The sequence below is a fragment of the Falco rusticolus genome, chromosome W (assembly GCF_015220075.1).
Source record: "Falco rusticolus isolate bFalRus1 chromosome W, bFalRus1.pri, whole genome shotgun sequence".
Taxonomy (NCBI): domain Eukaryota; kingdom Metazoa; phylum Chordata; class Aves; order Falconiformes; family Falconidae; genus Falco; species Falco rusticolus.
Window position 1 is genome coordinate 15439224 of NC_051209.1, and position 20971 is coordinate 15460194.

Genomic DNA, 20971 nt, shown 5'->3' on the forward strand with positions numbered 1-20971 from the left:
CAGTTCCCTGTGGTGGCTAACCCACACACTATACTTAATCAGTTAAGTCCAGATTATAAATAATATAGTGTTATAGATCTAAAAGATGCTTTTTGGGCTTGTCCCTTAGAAGACAAATGTAGGGACTATTTTGCTTTCAAGTGGGAGAACCCCAAGACCCATAGAAAACAACAATTACGGTGGACCGTTTTGCCCCAGGGATTCAGAGCCTCTGAACTTGTTTGTACAAGCTCTGGAACAGTTACGGGAATCTTATGAATTAAGTCAGGGACTAACTCTGATACAATACGTGGATGATTTATTGATCGCTGAAAAAACTCAAGAAGGAGTCAGAAATGAGAGCATCAAATTATTGAACTTTTTAGGCCTCAAGGGATTAAAGGTTTCTAAGTCCAAATTACAGTTTACTGAAGAAGAGGTAAAATATTTGGGACATTGCCTCACAAAGGGATACAAGAAATTAAATCCCGAAAGAGTAAAAGGAATTTTGTCCCTAACAGTGCCCACTAATAGAAGACAGATAAGACAGTTATTTGGATTATTAGGGTATTGTCAACAGTGGATAGAAAATCACAGCAGTAAAGTAAAATTCTTGTACGAAAAATTAACTAAAAACAGGTTGGTAAAATGATCCCTTTACAGGAGCAGGCTGGAAACTAGGACCATGCGTGGCAATCAGTTAGCTGAGGGGAATGTGCTCGAGCTTGTCTAGACAACAATTAACATGATGGGGCATGTTTACAGAGCTCAGGGGAGTGAGAGACGGATGGCGCCAAGGATGGCGCCAAGGAAAGGCAACACCTTGCTGTTAATTGCTGGTAGTTAACCACCAATCAGGGATTGCCTAGTATGCAATGCTTAGCTTCAAGAACCAATCTGTTTAAAACGTGCAGCTTCTGAAAGTGTATATAAATCGTGCTTCTGTACAATAAATTGACATTTGCTTGCATCAAGCTGCGTCCCGTCTCTTCATTCGCCTCATCCCTTGAAGATGAGAATCATTGGGAAAATATAAAAAGAGATCTGGTAGAAGCACCTGTCCTCAGTTTATCCGATATCCGTAAACCCTTTCAAATTTTTATCAGTGTGGATAACGGTACAGCTTATGGGGTTCTGACCCAAGGATGGGCAGGACAGAGAAAGCCTGTAGGATATTATTCTAAAATACTGGATCCTGTAAGCCGCAGGTGGCCCACCTGCTTGCAAGCAAGAGTGGCCACTGCATTATTGGTAGAAGAAGTTGGAAAAGTCACCTTAGGAGGTGAACTAAAAGTATACACCCCCCATAACATTCGAGGAATATTAAAACAACAAGCTGATAAGTGGCTTACAGATAGTCAATTGTTAAAATATGAGGGAATTTTAATTAACTCCCCTAGGCTAGAAATGGAAACCACTTCTATTCAGAATCCTGCCCAATTTTTATACGGAGAACCTAAAGAAGATTTGACACATGACTGCCTCCAACTAATAAATTTGCAGACTAAAATAAGGGAGGACTTAGAAGAAGATGAATTAGACAAAGGAGAAAAATTATTTGTGGATGGCTCCTCACGAGTGGTTGAAGGACAATGAAAATCAGGATATGCTATTGTGGATGGGTATACTTTTAAGATAAAAGAATCAGGACCATTAAGTAAAGCTTGGTCCGCACAAGCGTGTGAGTTATATGCTATGTTAAGAGCATTAAAACTCTTAAAAAAATAATATTGGAATTATTTATACAGATTCAAAGTATGCCTTTGGGGTGGTACATACTTTTGGAAAAGTTTGGGAAGAGAGAGGCTTAATTAATTTTTGTGGTGATTGCTTTGCTAATATTTATAGGATGTGTGACATACTATCGCAGACAGTGTGTTGTTGATTGTTATCGCCACCCTTAATACTAAAGGAAACTCCCGTACCCCCCTCCTCGAACAGAGGTGGCAAAATGGATTTATAACGTTAGGCCAAAACGTGGCCAATGCTTCCAATTTGACAAACTTTTGGGTATGTGGGAGTCCTTTAGGATTCAGGGACTGGCCATGGATGTCAAAACCGATATCCCCAAGATGGCTTGTAAGTGATCTAAGTGATACACGATTGGCAATAATTCACTAAATTGGAATGAAGAAATGGATCCATGGAAAATCCAGTTTCCGGGAAAAGGAGAGTATTGTCTTAATCGTAATGATAGCAATGGAGTTTTTGTGGGTCATAGTATATGTAATTGGACATTTAAATATGGGGATCACTGTATCATCCCTGGGTGTCAACCCATTAATTGTTCAACTTATGATCGTTCCTCCTCCCATTCTGTCGAAGGTGACATGTTATGGTGTTTGTATTATAACACCAATGACGAAAATCTCATCCCTCGACAATCAAGGTGGGCATGGGTCAATGAAACTGGGCATAAAAAACAATTTGATAGCTTTTGGTCTAGAACCAGTCTCACAGGGATCGTGAAATTGGGGGAAGCTAATTTTGTAACTTGTGCCATAAGTGGTATAGTTGGCCAAACAGTCACCATTAATGCAACTATATCAGTCGAATAGGAGCATGGAAATGTAATCTTTGGATTAATGGAGTAAAATCAAACAGTCACATTAAACACCCTTTGGGTTTGAAAAAACACCACCTATTTTGAGACTCTGTGTAATTCCAACCTAAGACAGAAAGGGAAAGGACCATTTGCAAATGGAATTTGGGCTTTAAAAGGTCACTATTGGATTTGTGGTCATTATGCATATCGAAAATTACCAAGTAATTGAAGTGGGACATGTTATGTAGGCTTTATACGCCCCTTCTTTTTTTTTTTTATTACCAGACCAAAAGGGAAACAATTTGGGAGTTAAGGTATATGATGACCTGAATCAACATCGACGGTCCATTGATACTTCTATGACAAGTGGAAGTAGCCAATCCTGGGGGAAATGAATGGACACCCCAACGTATTATACAGTATTATGGACCTGCAACTTGGAATCCTAATGAACTCATTAGCGGTGCTCGAGAACCTATCTACAATCTGAATCGTATCATTCGGCTACAGGCTGTCTTGGAAATTATTACTAACCAAACAGCTAAAGCTCTTGACTTACTGGCAGACCAAGCAACTCAAATGTGAAATGCAATTTATCAACACAGGATGGTTCTCGATTACCTGCTAGCCGAAGAAGGAGGTGTTTGTGGTAAATTAAATGTTTCCAATTGTTGTTTGAAAATTGATGACAATGGTGAGGTAGTTAAACAAATCACATCAGAGATAGGGAAGTTAGCCCATGTTTCTGTCCGAACTTGGAAAGACTGGAATATTGACTTGTTTTCCTGGCTACTCGGGAGCCCCTGGGTAAAACAAATTTTATTTTATTTGTTATGTGGATTAGCCACCTTATTGTTTTTGCCATGTGCTGTTCCATGTTTTATAAGATTAATTCAACACGTTATAACTAACATGCAATTTGCTACTATGGTTTCACCTGATGGCGTTAAACAAATTAGAGTAGTACGCCAAAATGTACACACAATAACAATTTAATAGCCAACAAGAATAGGGGAACAATTTGTTGGGGCTCTTGCTGTATTGAATGATTATACTGAACTCTGAAGCAAGTGGAAAAATACTGAAGAAATAAGACGAGGTTGCGACCAGAACAGTGGAATGAAGAAAGAGGAACAAATTGCAGATGTTGGCACAAAACCAAGGCCAACGGGACGTGATAAGAGGAGCTGGGAAACCGCAGAAAAGAGCCTACGTGCCAGAACAAGCAGAAACAGAAATCTTCCCAGTAAACAATTGTTAACCAATCATATTATTATACGCTTGTAAAATAGCCAACCACATTATTGCACGCTTATAGAATGCCTTATAAAAGTCTACCTGGTTTGTACAATAAACGGATCAGATCTTGAACTCTGTGAGTATTTGAATCTGACTCCCGCTCGCCCGAAATGCCCGCAGCATCTGGTGACCCCCGACGTGATCCGATGAGGGTCGACAGGATCGGTTAAAAGGTCAGGAGGATTCATTAAGGATCGTGTTACGAGCTGCGGAGCCGGCGAGGATCCTGCTGCCAGCGGAGAGAGAGCTGGGCGCCCGAAGAAAGGCGGAACGTGCACGGCTGACCGGTGAGTCAGGAAATTTAAGCAGGATGGGAATCACTGCATCAGTGGTGGAAAAAAGCAATCGTAGACAGTTTGATGAAACTGGCAGAAAAAACTGAAACGCCAGTCTCACGGCAGGCGGTAGTTGATCTGCTATGTTGGAGTCGCCGCCGTGGTTACCTTGCTTCTACGCAAGATGTATATAATAATGACACATGGAAGAAAGTAGGAGAGGACTTATGGGAATCTGTGCAAGTTGGGACTAAGGGGGTAAAGACTTTGGCTCGCACGTATCGAGCTGTACGGGGTATGGTCGCGCAGTTACACGGCGAGGCTCAAGTCGCTGCAGCTGTTAAGGCTGCAGTGCGGTCTCCCGGCGATCCTACTGCTCAGTCGGAGGAAGAGCCAGAGGGACAACCTCCGTGTGAAAATTTCCCCGATTATACATCCAAAGCTTATCCAGTACTGACCACTGCTGAACGAATAGCGTGGGGATTAGATGATGAATTACCACCCTGGTGTCCTGAAAAGGAACAAGCGGCGAGCGGCGGCGTGCGGCCCGGCAGGCCCCGTCCCGGCCGCGGTTTCTCTCCAAGGCGGCACCCCACACCCCACCCCCCCTCCGATCGGCGCCATGGCAATGCAAGCGGCCAAGCGAGCTAACATCTGGCTGCCCCCAGAGGTCAATCGGATCCTTTATATTCGGAACCTGCCGTATGAAATCACAGCGGAGGAAATGTATGATATTTTTGGGAAATACGGACCTATTCGACAAATCAGAGTTGGAAACTCTCCTGAAACAAGAGGAACAGCTTAAGCTTCTCAAGGAAAAATACGGACTTGATTACAACCCCCCCCCCAAAAAAAAAAAAAAAGAAAAAGAAAAAAAAAAAAAAAAGAAAAAAAAAGAAAAAAAAAATAAAAAAAAAAAGAAAAAAAAAATTGCTTAAGATTTCACCTACAAGAAATGCGTTTCTGCTTTGAACTAGCTTTTGAGCCTTTGGGAGTAAACTATACGGCTATAAATCAATCATATTGGGGTTGGTTAGATCGGCAGTATAATGACACGAATCATGGCCTTGGAGATAACTGTACCTGGTGGAATACTACGCTTGTTAAAAATACGTATTTTTTGCAACAGTTGATTTACCGTTTAAATGTATCAATTTATTTACCTCAACAAGAATTGAGGGTGGTTGAGGGATTTATTGAAACAAGGTCTGTCTATATTGTTGTTTGTTATTCTTTTGTTGCTTTTAGTCCCTTGCCTTTTACAATGTTTTCAGAGCTGTGTGGAACGCAGTATTAATGCTGTATTTAAAAAGAAAGGGGGAGGTGTTGGGGCTCTTGCTGTATTGAATGATTATACTGAACTCTGAAGCAAGTGGAAAAATACTGAAGAAATAAGACGAGGTTGCGACCAGAACAGTGGAATGAAGAAAGAGGAACAAATTGCAGATGTTGGCATAAAACCAAGGCCAACGGGACGTGATAAGAGGAGCTGGGAAACCGCAGAAAAGAGCCTACGTGCCAGAACAAGCAGAAACAGAAATCTTCCCAGTAAACAATTGTTAACCAATCATATTATTATACGCTTGTAAAATAGCCAATCACATTATTGCACGCTTATAGAATGCCTTATAAAAGTCTACCTGGTTTGTACAATAAACGGATCAGATCTTGAACTCTGTGAGTATTTGAATCTGACTCCCGCTCGCCCGAAATGCCCGCAGCAACAATTGACTCTTACTCTTAACAATTCAGATAACAATGTAGGCTGAGTAAGAATAAAAATAAAATAGCAGCAAAAACAACCGCCAGGAACGCATAGGCAAGGATATGGTAACACCTTTTATACTTTTCCTCCTCCACCATAAGTTCTTGATGTGTGACGACAGAAAAACGCACCCTCTGCCTAAACAACAACAGGAAAAAAAAAAAAAGTTTTGATCCCCTTTCTAATGAACCATATAGGTTAAACGTTTTGAGAACACTCACCTTACAGAATGTTCAGAACACTCACCTTACATAATGTTCAGAGGGGGAAATGTGCACTCCAGACCCTTCTTCCCTGGCAGGTGACGTGGCGGTCTGGTGGTGAGAAAGCATTACATTGAAAACAGGGACCTATCGTTTGACCATAGTGCCATAAATGTTACCATTAACAGACTTACCGGAGTGGTAAGCTCGGAAAATGGGTCTGGGACTTCATCTGGACATGCAGTAGCCATTTTTTATCACACGAATGATCTGTGTATGCCTTTGAACATGCGCATGCGCAATTTTAAAGCCCCATGGAATGTGTTGGAAAAATCTGGAAAGACCGTGCATGCAAAAACCCTATAGTCTAGCCATGATAGTGACGCATGAAAAAAAAAAAAAAAAAAAAAAAAAAGGAATGTGTTAAGGAACTATAGTGTTTATAGTTCATTTAAATAATATTTATTTTTATTATTACCTAAGTGAAACATATAGCTATAAGTATTGTTTTAGGTTTTGGTTTTTGTAGGTTATTAATATAAGTATTACCCAACCCTTTTGATTTATTTTGAAAACCGTGTGTTGGATGCAAAGTAAATTCAATGAATCATTTGACAACCAGTAAACAACAAATAACAGTTTATTAACAAACATGAACTAGAAGTTGAATAACAGAATAACAGTCCAGCAAAGTCTCATGTGACGTGGAAAACAGGCTTCTTCACTCGTGAGTCCAGCACAGTCCTGAATAATGTCGGGGTGGTAACTCCATCTGTTCCCTCCATGATAGTCCGTGTCTGGTCCTTGGTATTTTTCTTCACGAGGTAACGAAGATGAACAGAAACAAATAACAAGTCACATGGTAACTTTGCTGGAGATCAACAGTTTTCTTTTGTTTATATAACAGTGTCTCGCACTCTGCTTGGTATCCCATGGGTTCCACTACTTGGGGAAGATTGCGAGGAAGAGATCGCACTCTTCTGTACTGGTGCGACCAAAAATACTCACAAAAACACATACTGATGGTTACTGTAGTCACTATGAGACGAAGGCTGAACAGCAAAACCGTACAAAGTGTGTCGTCTCCTGCTCCCATCTTTTCCAAAATGATAAGGATTGTTTGTGGTGAGACAAACAAATTGGTCCGTGACCCTCCTGGTCAAGATTCAGGCTAATGCCCTGACCAAAACTGCACAATGAAAATGCATGTGCAGCCTAACCTTAAAGGGGCATGAAGATTTACCCTTTTAAATGCCCACCTCTTGGCTCTTGATTCTTAACCCCCACAAACAAACCTTATATATGCTAAGAAATGTTTTATTTTGTTTTTTTATGTAATCCTGTTATGATAATGTTTTGAAATTAGCTTATGACATGTTTGAGTTTTGAATTGTTAGCTAACGTTTGTTAGGGATTTATAGTTATTGTTAGTCATTTTTAGTTATTGCCTGTTATTGTTTATTGATAATGGTAAATGGGTTTAATGCTTAGATAAAGATTGTTAACCTCGTTTGTATAGTTGGCAGAATCTTTTCTCTATCTCTATCTATGCCACCCATGGAGCAGCAATGTTGAGCCACGGGGTGGTGTGAAGGACCTTATTGGGACTGTGCTGTCTCAACATTGTTGGCTGACTGCAAAACAACACAGAGACGGAGATACCCGAATCACCTAGAATAGGAGATCTCCAGGGAATACCCAACTTAAAACACCCCACTTCCGGACATTTATGTTGGGTTGTTTGCCGATGTCTAAATTGTAATAGAGATTGGTCCTGTGTTTATTTTAAGAGACAACCTTACTGTATGAAATGTCACAATGATTCGATACGTACCAGGGGACCAGAGGATCAAGCGGAAATTCGTAAATTATTTCGTGGACGGGAACTGTCAGTACCTGAACTTTGAGAAGTATATGAAAGACTGGTATAGAGTTTTAAGACAGTGTACTATAAGATTCTCCTGGAAATGGGCACAACAACCAAACAGGTGGAAATATATTTAAGAGATAACTAACTCTTTAGACCTTGGAAATTATTGACAGGATAACAGCAAAATTCCCCTGAAGACTACCTGCTGCTGCCGAGAAGATATTGATATCCCGTTGCTCTCTGCAAAAGAGTAGACGAGGAAGGCAGAGAGGTACTGAACAGTGGGGAAATGAAAGCTAGTATCCTATTAATGGTATTGATTACCATGACTTTAAAAAAAAAAAAAAAAAAAAAAGAACAACATCAACCCTTCAATTGGACCTTAGGTTGATGGGAAGATTCAATAGAAGTTCGGTATAACATGACAGCCGGACCCCCAAAATTCCAAGATAAATTGGAAGATTTAGTCTTTTATGAACTAGACCCACCCGGTTGACGAGAAAGAGCAATAAAACCTTTTTATCTCTGCCCCAGTTTGAATCCAGGGAAAAGCTATTGCAATTTCCCTAATCATTATTACTGTGCATATTGGGGATGTGAAACCATAGCTTCAAACTGGGACATAGCCATTAAAAATAGATTTTTAAATATAACATGGGGACCCAGAGGATGCAATCCACCAGCTCCTAGCTGGGATGGACACATAGAGGGCCCCCATCTTGGCAACTGTAAGCATGTTATACTAGAAATCCTGCAGCCTAATGACCATGGATGGCTATTAGGATGAACCTGGGGAAGAAAATATTTGGAACCTGGAACTGATAGAGGGGTCTTAATATTTATTCAGAAACATGAACTAAAAACGCCACAAGCAGTGGGACCCAACAGAGTCATTAAAGAACAAAAAGGTAAAAAGAAAAAGCTAAAGGTAAAGAATTTTACAACCACAGTCACCCTGGTTGACTACTTTAATTTCTACTTTGGCGGGACCCCTCATAATGTTGTTATTGGTTCTGACTTTTGGAACCTGTATCATTAATAAATTTGTAACTTTTGTGAAAAGCAAGTTGGAAAAAGTGCAGCTAATGGTGATGAAGCAATCGGAACTAGAGATGAAAATCATACCAAATGAAAATCCTGAATTAGATGCAGCTTGTGAGGTATTGTCTAGGTTTGATCAGCAAATTATTTATAAATAAAAGAAGGGGGGAACTGTAATAAGTAACTAAAGGTAATTTGCTGATCAACCAAGTTAAGCAAGAGGAACGAACCCATTGTGGGGGTCTTAAGAACTTCCTATTTAACAAGAAGAGACATGTCCACAATGTTATCTTGCTACACCAAACATGGGAATGTTCTGTCTGACAAGAAACCACGATAACAGAAGAAGCAGAGGGGCGTACCGAAGATGTCAGAAACGACCTCGGTGAAGATAAAAAGAGCTGCTCAGTTTGCTTGAATTTGCGAGCCCTTGGTGGAGCTGCGACTCCCTGGCCGCCCAGCGCTGCTTTTGCTTTCCTACCTTAATAAATATTTAGTGAATCCATTTCAGACTCGATTTGTTTAAATTCAACTATAACAGGATACATCAGGGCTACGGAATCAGCTTTCTAGGACATATTTGAGAGAGAGACAGAGCTTGTGTTTCCCTGAATTACTTACCATTAAAATTTGCCAATTTATAATCATTTCTGTAGACTGTCAATTGAGTGGTTAAATGCTTTGGGGAGAGTATCAGAAATAATCAGGGAATAATTTATTTACAAATAGTTTTCTCCTCTTGAGCAGCTGCAATTTTAATTGATCTGAGGCTCTCCATTAGACAGTGAGATAAGCCTACATTCATTATGTGTTGCTCCAAAGCCTGCTGAAGTCAATGAATCTCTTAATGGACTTCCTTGGCTGTGGAATAGCTTCTCTTTCTGTAATTTCTAGAAGGTGCCCAGAGACACAGTTTCAAACTTTTTGCCTCTATTACTTACCAACAAGAAAGAGGAGAATCACTGAGAAACTTTTTATTTTCTCATTGTACACCAAGCCAACTGAGGCATAATATCGTCTGCAGAATACTGGAGACATAAGTGGAGATGAAAACATGTACATCTCGAGGGGCAAGGGAAGAACAAGTCCAGTATGAATTATCAGGGATGAAACAGCAAATAACTTGGTGAAGCTGGGGAACAAAATTCTTTTTATGAAAACATGTACAGCCCTAGACTCTCAAACAGGTAGGTACCAAATGTGACACAGAGGACATCACACAGTGAAAAGACTGACTTTTTAAATTATTTATCTTTTTCTGACCTAATAATAACACAAAGGTCTTTTCCATCTGTGTCCTCTTATTTCTTTACTTTGAGCATACATTATCCTTATCTTGCAAGTTTATTATTATTTTATTACTTTTTTTTCTAAAGGCATGAAGGAGTTGCTTTTTTCCTCCCTCCTTTTCTGAATCTTTATAGATATTTCTATTCATGAAACGGGGACTCTTTAGAAGAGATGACTGCTTGATATTAAACAAGTTGAATAATGAAAAGTATTTATAGAGTATCACATCCAGATGAGGAAACGTTAGGTAGGAAAATAACAAATTGTGATCCCGGAGTGCATGCAGGTTACAAAAGGTTATAGTACTTTGGAAATCAAATAGATGGACTCATGCCATCATGAACAATAAATGGATCAGGGCCATGATGGGAAATGTATTTTCTCAAAAAAGAAAGAAGCTCTGTGAGCATTGGCTTAGATGTATGGATAATATTTAACCTCAAAAGACCTTGAAAGCACATATTGCAACCTAATTTTCCTTCTGCTTTGTATGCATAAGATGTTTTGAAAGGTTGTTCAGTGCTGCTCATCATCTTATTCTTTGAAATTAAACCTTATGCTTTCAATATTACATGACATTACTGAACAGGACAGATCTTCCCAGTCTTTATATAGCTGATGGTTGAAGCTTAAATTTTTTCCAGGCTTGGAAGAAATTAAAACTGTGAGCTACCTTATAACTTCCCAGTGATTCTTCTCATAGATCTCAATTGCCACAAATAAGAAGGGAGATTTTTTCTCTCACAGTTTGGTGGAATGATATATGTGCCTGAACAGATGAAAAATTGCTGGCTGGGTCTTGGCAGACATTAATAATGAGGAAGAAGATATCTAAAACATTAGGTGCTTATTAGTCTCAGAACCATAAGATCCAGCTATATTAACACCTTCTGGTGACCACTACTAATTATGCTGTTACCTAATTCCAGTACCACAGCGAGTGCACCCATCTGACATTTTCAGATATGCAGCTGGGTGAACTGTTTATTTAAAAGTTTATTAATCATAAGCCATTCAGAGCAATTTCAATTCTGCTTTTAGTTGATCATGTCTAATCCTTGCAGAACTTAATAAAAGATGGACTTTGCAATAGGAAAAAAAAAAAGCTTTAAAATTTGCAACCTCAATAAAGAAATGTCAGTGACTTTTGAAGTGTTCTAATATTAAAAGTGCTAAAAGAGTGTGAGGAAGAAGATAGTGCAGGATAAGGGGCTCTGAGCTTCTTTAATGTATTATTAGATCTTAAGTGAGAATGGCTGAGGAGGAGGTGGAAAGCATCAATCTAAACCCTTATATTTTGAGGTTAGACAGATGAAATAAAATGAAATCAAGTGATACTTCACATCAAGATGTTATGGGTTATGAGCTGTTGCCAGAGCACTTCTCAATAATAATTCTATGTGGGAAGTCCTAGAGAAGTAAAGGTCCCACCTCCACCTTTTTGTTTAGACCAGCTATTTAATCATATAAGTTAGGCATGTTTTAGCTTGTACAGGAAATGCTCACTTTTATGTTGCACCAACAGATTTATTCATAGTCATTTGTTCATATCTTAATATTCTGGAATGCACTGAGAGATGTGCAAGACCTGAAAGAACATTTTTTTTTTTCCCCCCTGGGCACTTATACACTGAAACACGCAAGATCTTTCCTCATGTTTCTTCGGTTTGTTGCATATATATCCAAATCTTTTCATCTCAAATCTAGGTATAAATTTTATTGAAATACTGCAGCTATGCGGATCCAAACAAAGCATTTACAAAGGTTTTGTATTTAGCACTCAATAATTAGGAAATGATTGTGTATTTGGTGGTGCTGATATGCTCCTCTTGATTGCTACACATTGTTATTTAAATTTAGTTAATCTTAGAAACTGTAACTTTAAAGATCTTATTAACTTTGGAAAAAACATCTCTATTCAGCACCTGATGGAAAATACATCCAAAACTTAATGTCCTCAGTTCTCATATAGATTGATTACTTCATGTATTGTTAAATAAATTTGTCAAAAGTTTGAGCAAAAATCTTAATACGCCATCTCCTGTTAAGTAGGAAACAAAGGTTGATCATGTGTCATTGATTCTTTTTTTGTTTTAATTGAGACTTTATCTGAGGTTATCCAGGTTTTAAATTCAGCTGATACTTACATATACTTGTAACATAATCAAAACAGGTACCCAAGAAGGTAGGGTAGAATATGTATGGTAGCTTTGTATGATCTGAGTACCTTCTGGTCTACCTCCTTCCATTGGTTGAGAGAGGAAGGAAACAGTGGCCATAATCCCAGATTAAGCATTTCAATCAGTATTTTAAATTATTAGATGAATTAATGGAAAAAACATTTTAAGAGACATGCTTGGCTACAAGGGAGAGCAATTTGTTAAGAAGTCTTTCTTATTAGAAGGCAGGAGGTTGGGAATGCTTATATACAAGTACCAAAGCAACCTTAATTGTAAAGATCACTCACTTCTGGTAAATGGACCTGATATATGGACAGACATCCAGATACCTGGTTAGCTCTAACAGGTATGAGACCTTTAATATCAGCTGGATTAACTTCCATGTCTTCATAAAAAGTCTTTTCAGAGTCCTCATTATTCCACTCAAGATTCATTTAACCTAATTTTAGCCATATGAAGAAAGTTTAGCTAAATATCAAGTTGTGGTTTAACCCCAGCTAGCAACCAAACCCCATGCAGCTGCTCACTCTAATCCCCCCATGTTGGGATGGGGGAAGACACGTGGAAGAGTAAAAGTGAGAAAACTTGTAGGTTGAGATAAAGACAGTTTAAAGCAAAAGCCGCACATGCAAGCACAGCAAACAAGGAATTCATTCACTGCTCCCCACGGGCAGGCAGGTGTTCAGCCATCCCTAAGACAGCAGGGCTCCATCACACATAACAGTGACTTGGGAAGAGAAATGTCATAACCGCAAATGTGTGTACCCCCCTTCCTTCTCCCCCCAGCTTTGTATGCCAACCTCCCAACTTTTTGTGCACCCCCAACCTCCTCACAGGTGAGGTGGCGTGAGGATCAGAAAAGGCCTTGATGCTATGTAAGACCTGCCCAGCAATAACTAAAACATCCCTAAATTATCAACACTATTTTCAGCACAAATCCAAAACATAACCTCAGAGTAGCTACTGGGAAGAAAACTATCCCATCCAAAAGCAGCGCATTCTCCACCTCATTCCATACCATTTGTATCGTGCTCAGGTGCCACACTATCAACTGCATCTTCATTACCCACCACCACCCTTCCCATTCTTTGATATAATACACAGATATTGTTCCCTTTGTCCATAGGCCACCCCTATACAATGTCTTTAAAATGTCTATTGAGTTATTTTATTCCAGACTTTGGGTTCCATCTGTTATGGTGGTCACTCAGGACAAGGAGAGGTGGTGTTGTTACCGAAATCTCGGAATGAAGAACTTATCAACACCAATGTGATGTAGATAAGCAGACACTTCTTTATTGACGGCCGGGTGCGTGAGCGAGTCCTCTCACGATCAACGCACACCAAGTTTCAAAATCAAACACCATATATAGAACTTATTCATACCTATTCATTAAGTATTCATGCATAATCATAATATTTCCCGTAAATCCTTAACATATTCTCCTCCTATATCCAAATCTGCGCAGTAGAGCTTAGAAAGGTCTAGAAATGGGTCTGGGGTACGATTTGGGTAGGTGGTATATGAGTCGGTGGTCGCGATCTCCCCCTGCCGGAATTACCTTTTACTAAAGTTCACGGTTTCTTGGCAGGTAACCACAAGCTGTTCCAGTCGACTCTCCCTGGTTTCCATTAATCTTATATTCTGACATTTCAATACACCTTCTACATACAGAAGACTAGTCAAATACAAAGAAACCTTTCAAACCCTAAATTTATTACCTAAGTTTTAACAATGGTTCTAGCCCATTCTTCTAGCCTTGGTACGGGATGTACAGAAGATCTCATAGCAGCTTTTACTGTGCAACTATAAGTTTCATTAAAATATATTTCTTATCCTTCTATATTTCTATTTTATAAAATAATTTTTATAAAATCAAATAATCAAATAAAGTCAATCAATCTTAACTTATTAGCAAATCTATAACAGTGTGTTGCATGGAGTTACTGGGCACCAAAGCCAACTCAGATTGAGTCACTGTAGAGGAATTATAGAGGAATGAAGGCAGGTTAATTAACATTGATAATGTACAGCTGTGGGCTTGATTCAGGAGCAGTGGGTTGGCTGATGGTGGTGGTGGTGGTTGTGGTGGTGGTAGAAGTAGAAGGGTCCTGGATGAAGAGAGATCTGGAAGAAGCAGAGAGAGTGCTCTGGATGTAGGAGAGACAAAAGGATAGGCCCAGGGAGAAGCAGGGGGGCCCAGAGGTGGATGCAGCAGAGGTGAGAAGCAGGGTGGACTGGCCTGAAGAGGATGAAGAAACAGCATGGACAGTAGATGAACTGTTGAAACCTTGTGGAGATTGGTGGCTGTGCTGGGCTAAGGTGTGGGAACTACTTATTGGAGTTAAACTGGTAAGGGATGGTAAAACCCTTGTTGCAGCTGGCTAGCTTTGGGAGTGCTGCAACAGGTCACTACTGAACTTATGCTGGTTCTTATAAGGTTTGTCCTACGTTGGTTAAGGTGGCTTCTGCTATAGTAATTCCTACAAAATACAACTCCAGTTATGGATTACAACAATTTAAAGGTATTTCTATTACAACCTCCCCCCCTTGTCCTTTTGGACCAGCCCATAGGGTTTAACACTGCAAAGAACTCCCTCCTTCCATTGCCCTGCTCTGGCTTGAATTTATCCACAGACTGCAGTCCCGTAGGGCTGTACCTGCTCCAAGTGGTGCCTTATCTGTGAGCCACAGTCTCTCCAGGGGTACATCTACTGCAGCATAGACTTATCCACAGCCACAGTTGCTTTGAGGTGCACCTGTTCCACTGTGGCCTAATCCATGGGTTGTAATGCCTTCAGAGATATCTGCTGCAGCATGGCCTTACACCCCTAGAGGGACTGCAATCATGAGTATCTGCTCTGTCATGGTCTTATCCACAGCCACACACTTTGAGGTATTCCAGCATGACCTCCTGCTCAACCACTGGTGCTTCAAGGTGTACCTGCTGCAGCATGGATTTATCCTCAGCCACAGATGCTTTGGGGTGTCCTGCTCCAACAATGACTCATCCACAGGTCATAGCCCCTTTGACTCAAGTTCTCACAGGATTCCTAGCCTGTCCAGTACAGCAGCAATGCCTTGTCTATCTGCCAGCTCAAGTGCATGACCATTGCTTTCATCAAAACATTCCTGGGCACAGTACAGTAAGATGATAAGCAGTGAAAGCAAAAAGCAGCCACTAACGGAAACTGAACTCTAGTATACAGTAAGGCAAGCAAACCCCATGGCAAGCACAGAAGCCTGGCAATTCATAGCTAAACAGCAATAACAGCTATAAATTCCATCTAGCACATTCCAATCAAATCTGTTTGCATCTCAAACACTTTGAGCCTCACATAGGGCACCAAAAAGGACTGTTGTGGCTTAAGCCCAGCTGGCAACTAATCACCACACTGTCATTTACTCACTCCCCCTCAGTGAGATGGGGGAGGGAATCGGGGAGCGGGGGGAAACAATCATGGGTTGAGATAAAACCAGTTTAATAAGATAGCAAAGGAAGGGAAAATAATAGTAACAATAATAATAATTTTAATGAATAATAATTGTTATTAACAATAGTAGCAGTGTTATGGCCTCAAGCTGTGTCAAGGAGGTTTAGACTGGGTATTAGGAAAAGCTTTTTCACTAAAAGGGTGGTCAAGAATTGGAACAGGCTGCCCAGGGAGGTGGTACAATCACCATCCCTAGAAGTGTTTAAAAAGAAAAAAAAAGGTAGGAGCAATGCTTAAGACATGGTTTAGTGATGGGCTTCATAGTCCTGGGTTAACAGTTGGACCTGATGATCTGAAAGGTCTTTTCCAACCTAAATGATTCTATGACAACAGTAAAAGAATTAGAACATACTAAACAAATGCTGACCGATGGCCAGCCAGACCCCAAGCAGCAGCCCCTGGCTAGCTTTCCCCCAGTTTATATGCTGAGTTTATATACTGGGTCATATGGTATGGAATGTCCCTTTGGCCAGTGCAGCTTAACTGTCCTGGCTGTGTCCCCTCCCAGCTTCTTGTGCCTCCCAACCTGCTCACTGGCAGGGCAGTATGACAAGCTGAAGAGTCCTTGACCACTGCTTAGCAACAACTAAAATATCAGTGTGTTATAAACATTATTATCATTCTAAACCAAAAACAAAGCACTGTACCAGCTACTAGGAAGAGAATTAGCCCTATCCCAGCTGAACCCAGGTTACTAATCTCCCTCTCTAGTTAGTGGAAAGACAGAGGCATTTCTTGGATTCAATTCATCAAGCTGGGGATGATTAGTCCACTTGTGTTACCTGTCTTTAGAAAACCTATTACGTGGTTTATTTACGTGACAAAGCTAGACTGATGCTCTAAGATTTATAAAGGCAAATAAATTCCCCTTATGTTAACATGACCACTTATCAAGAAATTGTAAAAGTGGTACTTTTTTTAAAGAATGGAGATAAAACAGTTGTGGTATGGAGCTACTTGGGATAGTAAGAAACTGGATAAAAACTCCATTGCATTTTCACATAAACCCATATTGTCTCAAAACTTCTTTATGAAAACCCATTTAGCTGTCTCCTCTGATTTCCTCTTATTTGTTACACCAGATTCTCAAGGGCAAGATTGCCATTTGTCTTTTTTTTATAAAGTAGCTACCACAGTTCACTCATGATTTAAAACTTCCCATGGTGTTATCATCAGAATAACAATACCTTTAGAAACTGTAATATCTGAAAATGTTTCTGGTATTGGTTTCCCTTTGTTTCTTGCAACTAAAGCTAAATCTATTGCTTTCACACGTGATAATTTATTCATACCCGATGCTTTTTCAGTCTGGTACATACCCTGTACTCCTTTTTTTCGGATGAGTGACAAAGGTTGTGAATAGGAAATTGTAAAGGAATTAGTGTGATAGAAGGCAAACATTTCTGAAGTCTAGGTGGGGAGGAAGTGTTGGTGATAAACTGCCAGTTTCACGCTGTCTCTGGCAACTACGTTACCTTTCTCCCCCTAATACTACAACACCATTGAGTAGGTCTCTGACGCAATGACTGCGTGATTCACTGATGGAGTAAGCAGCTATTATTGGCCCATGTTGCTGCATTTGACAAGGGGCAGCTGTAATTTCACTTTGTGTGTGTGTGTCACCTGCAGCCTTTCTGAAAGCATTCATCTGTATGTGGCGGGGCTGAGCACCAGGTGAGCGCACGTCCTGCCCCCGTCCATGGCATGTCACAACGGCAGCACCTAGGAAATGCATTAATGTTCATGGAAAGGGAACAAAGAAATCAAAGTGTTTCTGTCTGCGTCTCAATCTATCCCACTTTTTATAAATTTAATTTTGGAACAACTTTTGGAGGGATAAACCCTGCACTGGTTACAATGAGACAGGAATGCACATGTATGATATTCCGTTGCAATTGAGAAAGTCCATGCAGATTTTTCTTCAGTGAGTTTGTGATTCACCCCACCCTTTTAAAACTTAACACTCTTAAATCTCTTTTCTAATGAAAAGGCATTTAATAAGCACTTTCTCCTCATTCAGCCCTTCTGTCTGTTACTTGGTTAGGTATAAGGATGCTCTCTTTCTCCTAAAGTCCAGAGATGTGCTGGGCAGAACCAGAACATCAGAGTCTGCATGTATGCAGCGCCGCCTTCATACATGAAAACATCCCAGAGGTTTACAGTAGCTCATATTTCCCTTCCCACCCCAAGAAGTACAGAATGATCCAGAGATGAGTGTGTTTGTTAGTGCTTTGGGTACTTCCCTCAGCACCCTAACCCTACTCACCTCTGTGTTCTCTGCAGGAGAGGATGGAGTTGAAATGCTTCCTGGGAGGAGATGTAATTAATACAATTCCCAGTATGGGATGTCTGAGGAATCATCTAACAACTAAACTCTGCAGTGCAGTAGCTTTTCCCTTCTGAGCACTTTCAAGTACTTTTTTTTTTTTTTTTGGTAAACTAATCTGTCACACAGCTAAGGCTTTGACCTGCTTGTGCTCTCTGGGATCTGAGTGGCTAATGAATCACCAAAAGTCTTGAAGGTGTGCGAATAGTCTCCTGTAAACAGCTATACTGCTGTAACAGGCAAAGTGATGTCTCCTGCAAGGAATGACTTGCCCGCCCAGTCAATGGATTGAGATTTTAGAAATTGGGTTCCTTTGCCACATCTCTGTGTCACTCAGTCCCCTTCTGGCCTGTGTCTTGTCAATGGTAAATTCTGCAAAACAGGGGCTGTCTCCTGCCACATTACAGCTGCAGTGTGTGGAAGTAAAAGGCATTCAATTCAATATTCATCAACAATGAATAACAACTTGTTAGAAATTGAGGCAGGTGTGGTCCAACTATAAATAAAGAAGAGCAGGCAAGCAGGCATTGAATCATCTCTTCCCATAAACATGGTCACGTCCTCACATTCAGCCTCATCAGGAGGCACGGTGCTCACACTGCATCTTGTGGCGGCAGCTCCAATATCCCTTTGTAGCTCCCTGTGGGAAGGGACTGGGCACAGCAGGATGTGCTGCATGTGCACTCCTGGTTGCTACAGGGTGGAAATTTTCCTATGGCTTGGAGTACTGGAAAAGAAACTGGATAAGTAGCCAGAGCTATGGTAGAGGAGCAGGAACTGGGGCCAAGGAAGTCAGTACAACCTGTTGCCAAGATACTGCTTCTGTGCCCAGAGATAAAAATTGTTTCAGTAGACTCCTAGTCAGGTACCTTTCAAAGCTGCACCAGAGGAGGTTTATACAGGACATTAGGAAGCATTTCTTTACCAAGAGGGTGGTCAAACACTGAAATGGGCTTCCTAGAGAGGTGGTCAACGGCCCAAGCCTGTCAGTGTTTAAGAGACATCTGGACACTGCCCTTAAGAACATGCTTTAACTTGGTCAACTCTGGGTTGGTCAGGCAGTTGGACTAGATGATCCTTGTAGGTCCCTTCCCAATGAAAATATTCTATTCTACTCTCCTCTCTTTACTTGTGTTAAAGCATTCAGTTATTCCCAAAGACTTGTAAAAGGCACAGGGTCTTATACAGGGGTACTCAAACTACGGCCCACGGGCCGGATACGACCCCCCAGGGTCCTCAATCCGGCCCCCTGTATTTACAGAACCCCCCTGCCCTCCCCCCCCCCCCCCCACGCCGGGGCTTGGGGGGGGAAACCAAGCAGCCACAGATTAATTCCTGCCATTTCATCTGCGCGCCGGCCCCCCGTTTAAAAAGTTTGAGGACCCCTAGTCTTATACTTTCTGTAGGAAAACCCTCAACTTTCAGCCCAGATATTTCCAGGTGCTCTCTCTAGCTGCAAATCTCTTCCAAATCAAACCGCCTGTGCTAGTCAAAGGATTATTGAAAAGGGAATTTGTCTGATTCATAAATGAAGAGTTCAGTCCTTGAATGTTGTCAAGACTGCTGTGACAACAAAAGGCTCAGCAACGTTATGGTCCTAGAGCTGCTAGTCTCGTCTCCCCTGAACTGACTGACTTAATCTGAAAAATTACACTTTTAATTTGTGCATGCACATCACTCCTTCAACTCCATTCACTAGCTCTTGGGTTTCAGCCTGATGTGTATTTGTGCTATATAGTTCACCACTTCAGCTGTACAAATTCTTCTAGAATGCTTCTCTGACTAGTTAATCTACTGCACTTCATTTTTGTGATAAAAGGGCAGAAAAAATGTAAACACAGTTCTCCACCCCTGTCACAGTCCATTCAGTGGACTCGTGATGGTTCGTTTACTATGATCTCGAAGTGCAAAAAATCAAGGCGACCATGCCAAGGGGTTATGCTTTGATCAAATTGCGCAACTTTACTGTTTGCCTGTAAAGCGGCATGCAATAGATAGAGTGACAGGAAGGGAAGAAAAAGTAAAGTAAAAAAGGAAAGAGGATTATAGATACCACCACGGGTCCAAGATGTCCCTATGGACCCAGGTCCAGGCAGCATCCCACCAGTCCTTCCGATTGTTGTGATCTGTGGAGTGGCTGGAAGACAACAGACATATTATGAGCAATCCAGACCAAGTAACTTTGTTGTAATAGCAGGCCGAGCAGGCCAAAGCTGTAACAAGCTGCGGCTGTTGTGAAGGACATATGCAAGGCCAAGAGAGACAAAGAAACTGTGTACTGGCAGAGAGATAAGAAAGTTGGACTATTAAGGAACTGCAAACGTGGGAAAGAGATAAAGGAGTTGGACTGAAAAATAAGAAAATAGAATGTTGAAACAGAATGTAGGCGAGGAGCATGGATACCTCGCCGTGACCAATCATAGAGTGCAGGAGAGTGAATAGACAAGCAGCTTTAGCCTATTAGCAATCTAGAAGCAATGTGTGTGCTTTGTGCTAGTGTATACATTGCTGTGTATCCCTTAATAAAGTGGCACTAACTTGATCACATTGGTCGTATAAGTTGTGTCCGAGCCTTCCTGGTCAACAAGTGGTGCCCAAACAGTGATGCCCTCTCGTCCATGCTTCCTGGAGCAAAGAGACTGGTCAGAGGGGGCAGAAGAAGCCGGCCATAGCAGGTACTGCCCTGGTGCATGGGAAGTTGCG

The 20971-nt window shown here is 40.9% G+C and overlaps 1 long non-coding RNA gene across 1 annotated transcript; it reads right to left on the reverse strand.

The window, feature by feature from the left end:
- Window positions 1–4992: 4992 nt before the first annotated feature.
- Window positions 4993–18598, reverse strand: LOC119140935. The gene is made up of 3 exons (XR_005101783.1): window positions 18589–18598; window positions 7251–7255; window positions 4993–5075 (listed from the first exon to the last, which is right to left on the reverse strand). It is a non-coding gene; the product is annotated as an uncharacterized LOC119140935 (long non-coding RNA).
- Window positions 18599–20971: the final 2373 nt, after the last annotated feature.